Genomic DNA, 11740 nt, shown 5'->3' on the forward strand with positions numbered 1-11740 from the left:
GAGTAAAATTTAATATCTCTCTTCCCTCCGCCTCTTGTACTTCTAACAAGTCATTATAAAGATTTTTACTGCTCCTACTGACCTTATAAACCTTTAGGAAATTAGCATACTTAGGGTCAGTATTTAAAGACCAATAGATTCTAACAGAGAAACAAGTTAATAATATAAGTTTGCAGTTTCTCTTGGTGAGGATTAATTTAGTAAGAAATCTGAATTTGTCCACTTTTAAGCAACAATGAAACTTTTGTAAGAGTAGTAGTAAATTCTAAAGAGATAAGTTTTAATGGAATAATGTTATGATGGAGCAGTATCTTGTACAAGAGGTGTATTTGAGATAATATCAAGTTTTCACTCCCCCACTCTTGCAAATCTTGTAAGTTATTATTGAGACACTTAAGGCTCCCACTGGTCTTTAATATCTCTAGGAAAAATACAAGAGAAGTTTCAATAATGTACATGACGTGGGAATCTGTCATATATATGTTAGACTTGATTTGATTCCATTAACGTCCAGATGTTATAATAAACTTAAAGGACATATTTAGAAGAAATCGTATTAAGTATATATGAACGGATCTCTTTAAGACCGCGGACCATATAATACTGATTAGATACAAGTAAATAGCATTTTAAATGATAAAAGAATTATGTCTGAATATTCCGTTTGAATAAGTTTCAAGAATGTCAGTGAAATATAACTTATGGTGGACCCATACTTATTTCTTAAGCCAAGTAATGTTTAGGGCATTTAACACATGATTTAAAATCACTAAGAATGAGATTATATGAAAAATCACCCTCATCAACCATGCCATGATTTCTCATGAAATTTGGTTTTAATAGATGAATATTATAGGTCTCATTTGTCTTCCGTTAAATTTTTATTTGCATTATAACAAAAGTTGTGAAAGTATACATTATCATCTAGTTCTATTTTATAAATGTTTCAATCCAGATATTGATAACAAATAATATAAGAGTTTAAGGTAAGAGTGACTTTATGTTGGCTATGCAAACCTTATAACTATCATAATGTAACTTAAGTATTGATACTAAATTATGATTAATCTTCAGAATATTTAAGGTATCATAAAGTGTAATTAAAAGACAGTTTATCATGGTTCTAATAACCTTAACATTTAAATTTGTCACTAACACTCATGTTAGTTATTTGCTGATTTCGGGTAAACATATAGAACTAGACTCAACAAATCATGTGTTAATGGGAATATTATGATTAGCAGACTTATATATCATTATTATATAACTATCAATTTTAGCCAGTTGTTCTTTTGAATTATGGATAGTCTTGTAATGTCTATGCCTAATCTAATGGCATATTTTTGCAATGAGACTTCTCCTTAAGAAACCTAAAGCTGGAAGTAATACTTGTATTTTGTCTATGAACCTAAGAATTATCCTCTTTTAGGTTTTAGTGGTGTTGAGTTGAATAACATCTTATTTCTAGCACCAGACATTTCTTTTCGTGTACATATGTTGCTGATCAACACACTCATTTTCCTTTGGTAATTCTGAGTGTTATAGTTGATTCGTAAGGCACCAAATTGTACTGCTGAAAATTTTAGTATGTAATGTACTAAAAAATGTATTTATTTCCATGTGTAAGCCCTTAATATTATGGGTCATGGTATTTTACATTATGTGTATTTGGTAATGCCATTTAACCTTATAGTTAGAATTTTCAAGAAAAAATGCATGCATCTTATGAGTTATTTTGATTAGTCTTAGGAAAAGCTAAATCAAGAATAACTCTAGTGATAGCATTTATTTAAATAAATTCTTGATTATCATTATTATCAGAGTCATTATGATTGACACATCCCATTTGTTATGCTCTAGTTTTTAATATAATGATTGTTATTAGAAAGAGCAGTAGGATAGCCATATCATGTCTTAATGAATAATTAAAATTGAGAAGAGCTAAATGTTATTAAAACTCTTTATGAGACAAAATTCAATTGTATTTTAAGATTAGAGTGGATGATTTGGATGAGATCGTTATTTATGGAAGAAAATATAGTGATTAATATTATGAGATATTAAAATAATATAGATTAAAGTTTATGATCATTAGAATAATGAAGGATCATTAATATGAGGATCACTATATTTTATTGAAAATGTGATATGTCTATTATTAACATCAAACTAATAGACTATAATTAATAGTTCTACTTAAACAAAAAATAAATCACCTTTGGGCAGGATTAAAATTTATTTAAGTATATGTGCAAAACAATTGTAACACATCACCTTTGGGCAGAAGTGAGACAATTATTTTAATTATGCACGGGCTAGTTTTGCTAAATAAAAATGTAACAAATCACCTTTGGGCAGAAGTGAGACATTTGTATCATGTTACGCAAAACTAACAAAAGCTTTTCAGTTATACTTGAATGATAGGGTAAATGTAACTCATCATCTTTGGGCAGAAGTGTTACATCAAAAGTTCATTCAAGTTAATCCTTTATGTTTTGTAAAATTTTATAATATTTAAGGTTTACAAAACATTTAATTAGTTAATAGCGGAAAATGTTTAGAGTAAGGATTTTTAAATTTCCGGCAGGACCTTATTTTGCGGAATTAGTTCTCAGAAATTTTGGATTCCGGAGAATTGCCAGTTTCCTGCTTTTAGTGGGTTTTTCAGTATTTGGGTGTTTACATGATTTTATGGAGTTTTATGGAAAATGTTGATTCCAGTATTAGTGAGTTTTCGGGTTTATGGGTTATGACCCCAAACCATTTTAGAAACTCATAAACTCTTAGAACACATATACTATTTTAAGCCCATAATACATTATTTTTAAATAGCGCGTGAACCCGTAAACTGGTTTATGCCCTTAACCCATGATCTTATTAACTAAATTAATAATGATAAGATTTAGTTCAAATCTTTTTAATGATTAACAATTATATTTGTTTCCTATTTTAAGAGGATTCAAATCTTTTAAGAAAATATTAAAACTTCTAAGTTATCCAAGATTTGAAAAAATATTTCCCTAAATAATATTAACAAATTTTAATCTAGATTTTGAACCAACATATTTCGATAATAATGATGAACACGAAGAACATCATCGAAAATTTTAACAATTAAACATAAAAAAAACTTGGAATCGAAATCTTTAAACATGAAATTAACAGATTTCGAAAATATTAGAGTTTACTAGATATGAATTTTAGCGATTTTAAACAGTTTCATGTATTGTTTTCGTAATAGAACATGAAAAAAAAGAAACCTAAAAAATTAGGGTTTATCAAGTTTTAGTCCATGTCTTCTGATTCAATTCCAGATTTACGGAAAACATGAAGAACTGATTAATCAACATCACTCTAATGCCACATGTTGATCAGTTCTTCATGTAAGTAATATAAAACATGATAAATATTAAACCTATGAACCTGTTACAGCATGAAGAGTAGTAACCGCAGCAGGGTATGATGTAGTCGACATGCTTGTCATCTTGATCGAGTTCCCTTTTAGGATGTATAGTTAAGGATGGTTAGGGTTCTTGAGAGAACCCAGTTTAGAAGAGAGAGGAGACACATGATTTACTTATGTGTGTGAGATTAGGTTATGATGTTAATTTATTCTCTCCATATATACACCCAAGGGGAAACCCTTTATTAGCTATTAAGAGTAGTATGGCTCATCAACAATTACCAAGCTAATATATAATAAGGTATAATTAATTATTTTGATCTATTATTATATAAATGATAATGATGGCCATATAAATAAATATATAAAATATATTTATTCTTACATAAACATGAGCCTTGTGTAAAAGGCTTAGAGATGTGATAAACAAAGAATTATTATAACAAGTTTTTGAGTCAGTTTTCTTTTTAAAATAATAAAGTGTTTATTAATCCTGTGCCTTGAGCTTGGAAATGTAAAAGCTTAAAAGGTTAAACTATAAACCCACCAAATAATTCATTTTTGTTTTGTTAAGTGTAAATTCCCATTTTTAAAAAGTTTAAAAGTTGTTTTTTAGTGTAAATTCCCATTTTAAAAAAGTTAACATAGAAAACTAATGTCTATCCGTCCCGAATAAGAAATCAAGATGGCTTGAGTAAACCATAAGGACCATATCTTAATTTATGATACGTAAGATAAATGTAAATTTTGATAAATATATAATTTACTCTTTTCAATGTTTAGTTATACTGTTAAAGCAAATTTTCTCTTGTCACATGTCTATTTTCTATTGGTTTCATGACTAATTTTTATAAATACCGTGTTTTCTTATAATTTCTTTGCAATATTATAATTCAAAAAGAAAATCAATATTTACATCCATGGACGAACCCTTTTTTATATGATTTTAACTCATTAACCTATTAATAAACCTTTTCTAATTTCAAACCCTGTCAAAAAATCAAAACGTACGACACCCTATCTATTCACGATTTATCACTGCCACATCTCTTCACGATCCCGAGGCGGTTCGCTTCTTGGAGCGGGTGTAGAAGGTGGTCCATAGTGACTCGGAGAGCTCGAGGAACCAAGGATTTATATTTAGTAGAATAGGCTTTGCGATTCAAAAGGGGGATAGCGGCGCAGCTTGTTGCTCGCTTACTCATTATCCAAATGTAGTTCGGTTTGTGTTATATATAAAAGGATCAATATGTAAAAAAAAAAAAAAAAAAAAACATTAAATCGAGAATCGATTCAAGTTTAAAGGTGTGATTTTTCATATTAACTCATAATCGATTCATGATGTTTAAAGCAAACTTTTCTCACCCCTTATAAGTAGTTGACTTATTTGTCATATCAAACCAATAGGTTTCCAACTTCCAACATTCATTAGTGGATTGAAAATTTGAAACATTATAAATTGCTTCTTTAAACACCAAAATACTCGCTTGTGGGTTTAGTATCTGCATCAATTGAGTACCTAATTCTGCATGCGTATGTTTTCAACTAAAAATTATTATACTTTATGTAAAAGCAAATCAGACACAAATATTAACATTTGTTTTCTTAATTAGATGTTTAATATAATATTATCATATAATTATGTATTGAATGATTGTAGCACACTATCACTACAAGTTTAAACTTAAAGTCACGTGTCTTAACCCCAATGCTTTGTCGGTTTGTCCTACATTAAAAGGTTATAATGGAATGATTACAACTCCTAATCTCTTATAATATCCGTCGTTAGGTTAAAAAAAAATAATAGTAACTATGAGACATGATAAATTTGCATTCCTTCCAATTATCTATTGGCAACCGTTTACGATCTACCAAATCAAAACTAAAATTCTAACAGAAAAAAGAGTGCCTCTCTGCCCACAAGTTCATTAACGTGTTAAGCTCGAGTATTACCTCTTGTCCACATTGGGTACTTTAGCCACACGGCAGCATCACCCCTACCAAAGCAATGAATCCGGGTACTATTATCCGTGAAGAAAGTAGTCTTTTTATAGCCATTGCAATTTAAAAACAAAATAAAAATGGTTTTTATTTTAGATTTTATTTTAGTTGTTTATATACCCACTTTAACTGCTTAACTCAAAATCTCATCTTTCCTATTTTAAAATTAGTTTCACAAAACAAACGGCACCTAAAATACCACCAAAATTGTGAAACGATGATGAAGAAGTGGTCTTGGCAACGGCATGGATGAATGTGTCAGATAATAGCACGGTCGAAAGCGACCTAATTTAATTTCCTAAACTTTTATGATTTTTTTCATTTTCAAAATCAAATACGTTGCTTCTCTCTACAAACCCTAACAATGAACTCAATCACCTTCGCTACACTTAGATTTGGTGCACATTCATCGTCTGTCTTCAGTTCTATGTCTTCATCAACAAATTAGGTGCTAATCAATTTCGTTTATCATCGTCTTCGATTTTATAACTATAATGGATGGTAATTTAGCGGCATTCAAACAAAAAATTTAGTGAACATAGTCTCATGGTACACCAAATCAATTCAAAGTGGAGGAAAAATCCAAGGTTACCATATTCAACGAACTTTACAACCGAACATTTGACGTGTATGATCAGAGGCCGAAGCAATTGTTGAGGACTTTTGCAAGTATTTAACACACCACCAAACACATGGATTTAATCCGTTGGCGGCTTGGGACACTCTAAAAACACATCTCATCATTCAGGCAGTTCCGGTGCAATGTTGACGATTCCGACACTGGCTCTTCCGATGTTGAAGATTAATTCATTTGTTTTATATATAACTTTAGTATTTTATATTAAGTTTTATTTACATTAATACTTTTTTTTATCTATTTTATTAATTTTAATGATAGTTTAGCTAAAAAATTAAAATGGATCATTGTACTTGAAAGAAGTAACGTCATAAAATAATGGGTTTTAAAGTAGTTTATGGTACTTACAAGGTGATAATGCGACATGATTGGTGGGTTTTTAAAGTAATTCAGAAAGAAGTGTCTGTCTCAGTGTCTCACCTAGACAATAAATTTGTACAAGCATAGATAACTAAACAAAGATAGAAAGATTTGTTAGAATAAACTAGTAAATATATTATCATTCGAAATCATTTAACGAAGTTGATAAAGGTAACATAAAAGAAACGATAATCAAACAAAATCGCAGATAGTAATGTTCAAAGAAAATTACAGAGTAATTTTAGGAATGATTATTAAACTAAAAACCTATGAAGAAGGGTAGAATAGAAAAGGCAATAATGATAAAGAAAAGAGAAGAAAAGAATAAAAAAAAACATTATTTGAAAAGAGACTGTCTTTGTGGAAGGCACATTCTTTATATATTGGGGAGCGGGTCACTTTGATCAAGTCGGTTCTTGAAAGTCTTCCCATTTACTTGTTATCCAATTTTAAAGTTCCGGTCAAGGCTGTGGAGAAGCTTGAAGGTATTATGAAGAGGTTTCTGTGGGGAGGGTCAAACAATGGTAAGAAGGTTCATTGGGTTGCTTGGGATCGGGTGGTCTTACCAAAAGATAGGGGCGGGCTTGGGTTTTCCAAATTAAGTGACGTGAATAATTCTCTATTAGCTAAATGGACTTGGAGATTTAAGACAGAAAAAGAGGGTCTTTGGAAGCAAGTGATTGAAGCTAGTCATCGGCAGCGATCTGAATGGAAGTTGGTTCCTATCAATAAAAGTTACGGAAAAATATTGCCGATGTTGTTAACAAACTGAACTTGGCTGGAAGGAATATCCAAGAGTTGATTAAAGGGAACCTAGGAGATGGCAAGAATATTAACTTCAGGTCAGACATTTGGACCCAGAATTCTAGCCTAAGGTCGTTCTTCCCTAACATTTATAGATTGGAAAAACACAAAAATTGCAAAGTTAGAGATCGTGTCAGTTGGAATGGAAGCCTCATAGTTTGGAGGTGGGACTGGACCCGAAGTCCAAGTTCTGTGGTAGAAAGAAGGGAATGGGAAAGTTGTTTTAAAGCCTTAATTTCAGCTAAGTGGAATTCAGGTAAGGACTCATGGGAGTGGCTGGGTGACACGTCTGGATCTTTCTCGGTTAAATCGGTTAAAAACCTTCTTGTTCAAAGTAGAGATAACTCCAATAACTTGGTTTTGGAATGGTGTAATCGGGTGCCAGATAAGTGTAATGCCCATGTTTGGAGGGCGGAGATGGGCAGAATCCCCACTCAGGAAGCCCTAAGAAAAAGGAATATTCAAGTTCCTTTTCGACTTTGTGGTCTTTGTGATTCGGAAGTCGAGTCGGTTGAGCATATTTTCTCAGGGTGCCTTGTGGCGTTGAGGGTTTGGGACTTTGTGGGCCATTGGTGTAAGACGCTTCCGGTTTATGCCTTCTCGATTAGAGATTTATTGGAGTTACATCTTGTGTCAGGTTTGGGGGATTTGGAAAAGAAAACTCTTCAAGGGGTTGTGATTATTGCTTGTTGGAGGATTTGGAAAGCTATAACGAGAAGGTGTTCAAAGGCAAAGAGATAAAGATCAAAGAAATTATAGGTGACATAACGTCTCTTGGTTTTTTATGGTTTAAGAATAGATCTAACTGTAAATCTATAGATTGGTTAAAATGGTGTAAGTTTGATCTAAAGGTGATTTTTGTCGTTTGGCTCCTCTCCGGGTTGTGTAGAGGGCTTGGTTCTATCGGTTGCCTTGTTTATAAAAGTTTACGGTTCGAAAAAAAAAAGTGGGTAAATTGATTATAGATGAACACCATTTGTCATGAGATGAAACATATATTTTCGTAATATAGATTTGTATAAATGTTTAATACAATGTTGTTAGTTTTTTTGTTCTTAAAGATTATATTTTATATATAATTTGTATAAATGTTTAATACAATGGTGTCGCTTCAACTGGTTTCGTGTTAAGTAGCTTCGCCCCTAATTAAATAATATCTTTACTAACGTAAATTTTACCGGTCAAAGGTCCAATACCCATACTCCATCTTAATTCCTCTTAGCTGGTCTAATATTATCATTTGATAAAAATGATAGTTGTATAATGATATTTTATACCCTTTTTAGTTACATATATGAATAACATAAAAAAGTCGTATATAAATAAGAGTTTGTTAGCCTTATTATTTCTATTACCTAAATTGATCCTTGAAAAGTATCCGGCCAAAGAGGTTTTGGTTAGGTTAGATCGATCGACGATCTTGTCAATACCCACAAGGCATAAAACATTTGTAATTTAGTCTTCGTTTTACTTATTCAAATGTGACAAATAAACTCAATGGTGTCACATAAATGGCATTTTCATCAACATAAATGAAATGAAATGACTAAAAATAATCATCATGTTTTGCGAAGTTTGTATATTTTCTCAAACTCAGCATTCAAATTCCAAGACAAATGAATTGCACCAAATGAACCTTTCAACCACCAATATGCTTGTTGGAGGATTTGGAAAGCTATAACGAGAAGGTGTTCAAAGGCAAAGAGATAAAGATCAAAGAAATTATAGGTGACATAAAGTCTCTTGGTTTTTTATGGTTTAAGAATAGATCTAACTGTAAATCTATAGATTGGTTAAAATGGTGTAAGTTTGATCTAAAGGTTATTTTTGTCGTTTGGCTCCTCTCCGGGTTGTGTAGAGGGCTTGGTTCTTTCGGTTGCCTTGTTTATAAAAGTTTACGGTTCGAAAAAAAAAAGTGGGTAAATTGATTATAGATGAACACCATTTGTCATGAGATGAAACATATATTTTCGTAATATAGATTTGTATAAATGTTTAATACAATGTTGTTAGTTTTTTTGTTCTTAAAGATTATATTTTATATATAATTTGTATAAATGTTTAATACAATGGTGTCGCTTCAACTGGTTTCGTGTTAAGTAGCTTCGCCCCTAATTAAATAATATCTTTACTAATGTAAATTTTACCGGTCAAAGGTCCAATACCCATACTCCATCTTAATTCCTCTTAGCTGGTCTAATATTATCATTTGATAAAAATGATAGTTGTATAATGATATTTTATACCCTTTTTAGTTACATATATGAATAACATAAAAAAGTCGTATATAAATAAGAGTTTGTTAGCCTTATTATTTCTATTACCTAAATTGATCCTTGAAAAGTATCCGGCCAAAGAGGTTTTGGTTAGGTTAGATCGATCGACGATCTTGTCAATACCCACAAGGCATAAAACATTTGTAATTTAGTCTTCGTTTTACTTATTCAAATGTGACAAATAAACTCAATGGTGTCACATAAATGGCATTTTCATCAACATAAATGAAATGAAATGACTAAAAATAATCATCATGTTTTGCGAAGTTTGTATATTTTCTCAAACTCAGCATTCAAATTCCAAGACAAATGAATTGCACCAAATGAACCTTTCAACCACCAATATGCTTGTTGGAGGATTTGGAAAGCTAGGAACGAGAAGGTGTTCAAAGGCAAAGAGATAAAGATCAAAGAAATTATAGGTGACATAAAGTCTCTTGGTTTTTTATGGTTTAAGAATAGATCTAACTGTAAATCTATAGATTGGTTAAAATGGTGTAAGTTTGATCTAAAGGTGATTTTTGTCGTTTGGCTCCTCTCCGGGTTGTGTAGAGGGCTTGGTTCTTTCGGTTGCCTTGTTTATAAAAGTTTACGGTTCGAAAAAAAAAAGTGGGTAAATTGATTATAGATGAACACCATTTGTCATGAGATGAAACATATATTTTCGTAATATAGATTTGTATAAATGTTTAATACAATGTTGTTAGTTTTTTTGTTCTTAAAGATTATATTTTATATATAATTTGTATAAATGTTTAATACAATGGTGTCGCTTCAACTGGTTTCGTGTTAAGTAGCTTCGCCCCTAATTAAATAATATCTTTACTAATGTAAATTTTACCGGTCAAAGGTCCAATACCCATACTCCATCTTAATTCCTCTTAGCTGGTCTAATATTATCATTTGATAAAAATGATAGTTGTATAATGATATTTTATACCCTTTTTAGTTACATATATGAATAACATAAAAAAGTCGTATATAAATAAGAGTTTGTTAGCCTTATTATTTCTATTACCTAAATTGATCCTTGAAAAGTATCCGGCCAAAGAGGTTTTGGTTAGGTTAGATCGATCGACGATCTTGTCAATACCCACAATGCATAAAACATTTGTAATTTAGTCTTCGTTTTACTTATTCAAATGTGACAAATAAACTCAATGGTGTCACATAAATGGCATTTTCATCAACATAAATGAAATGAAATGACTAAAAATAATCATCATGTTTTGCGAAGTTTGTATATTTTCTCAAACTCAGCATTCAAATTCCAAGACAAATGAATTGCACCAAATGAACCTTTCAACCACCAATATGGCTGTGTGTCTCAACCTAAGTAGCTATATAACAACAATATAAATCCAAGCAACAATCAAAAGAAATTTAGATAAAAAACAGCTAATGGGCCCGATAAATATTTATATATACTCTCTAAGGCCACCCGTAGTGGGCGTAGTATTGGGACGAAATCAGGCGAACTCCGGCGACAACACACCCCCCCCCCTTCCCTGGCGAATTGTGGGGCGATAGGGGGGGAGGTATTTATCGTTGCTTCCATTTGATTTTATTATTATAATAATGGATTGGGTGTGGTATATATGTATATGTATATGTATATATATATATATATATATATATATATATATAGATATAGATATATATATATAGGGGATGGTTCAAGAGTGAAATGAATTATTGCAAGAAATGTGAGAAATGAATATGAACCACTAGTTTTGTTTTAAGTTTTAAATGCATAAAGCTAAATAATTAAAATATTAATTATTCTTTTTCTTCAATTAATATAACTAATAAACCATAATACTTATCTATTTAATTAATATAACTAATTAAATTATTATAATTAGAAAATATTATAAACTCATCTATTTTTATAACTTACTTTTTGTTTCTTAAATTTTTATCCTACACAAATATAATTTATTCATATATTAAAATTTCTTTTCCAAAACTAATTTCTTCCACTCAATATATTAACATCCATCAACACATACTTACACGATGATGAATAATACCAAAAAACTATTTTACATGTATTTGCATTATATATCAACAAAAAACATACAACCTACACAAAAACGTATAATCTACACTTGCTCTAAGAATAAAACAACATATAACTTACACACGAAAAATATTTAACCTACACACAAAATACATCATCAATAAATTACACACGCACACGAAAACATTTAACCTACACACGAAATTTTATCTTACACAAATACAATTTATTCATAC

The sequence above is a fragment of the Bidens hawaiensis genome, unplaced genomic scaffold (genome assembly GCF_021521415.1).
Source record: "Bidens hawaiensis isolate Kalapana, Puna unplaced genomic scaffold, B.hawaiensis_p1.1 tig00016116_1, whole genome shotgun sequence".
Taxonomy (NCBI): domain Eukaryota; kingdom Viridiplantae; phylum Streptophyta; class Magnoliopsida; order Asterales; family Asteraceae; genus Bidens; species Bidens hawaiensis.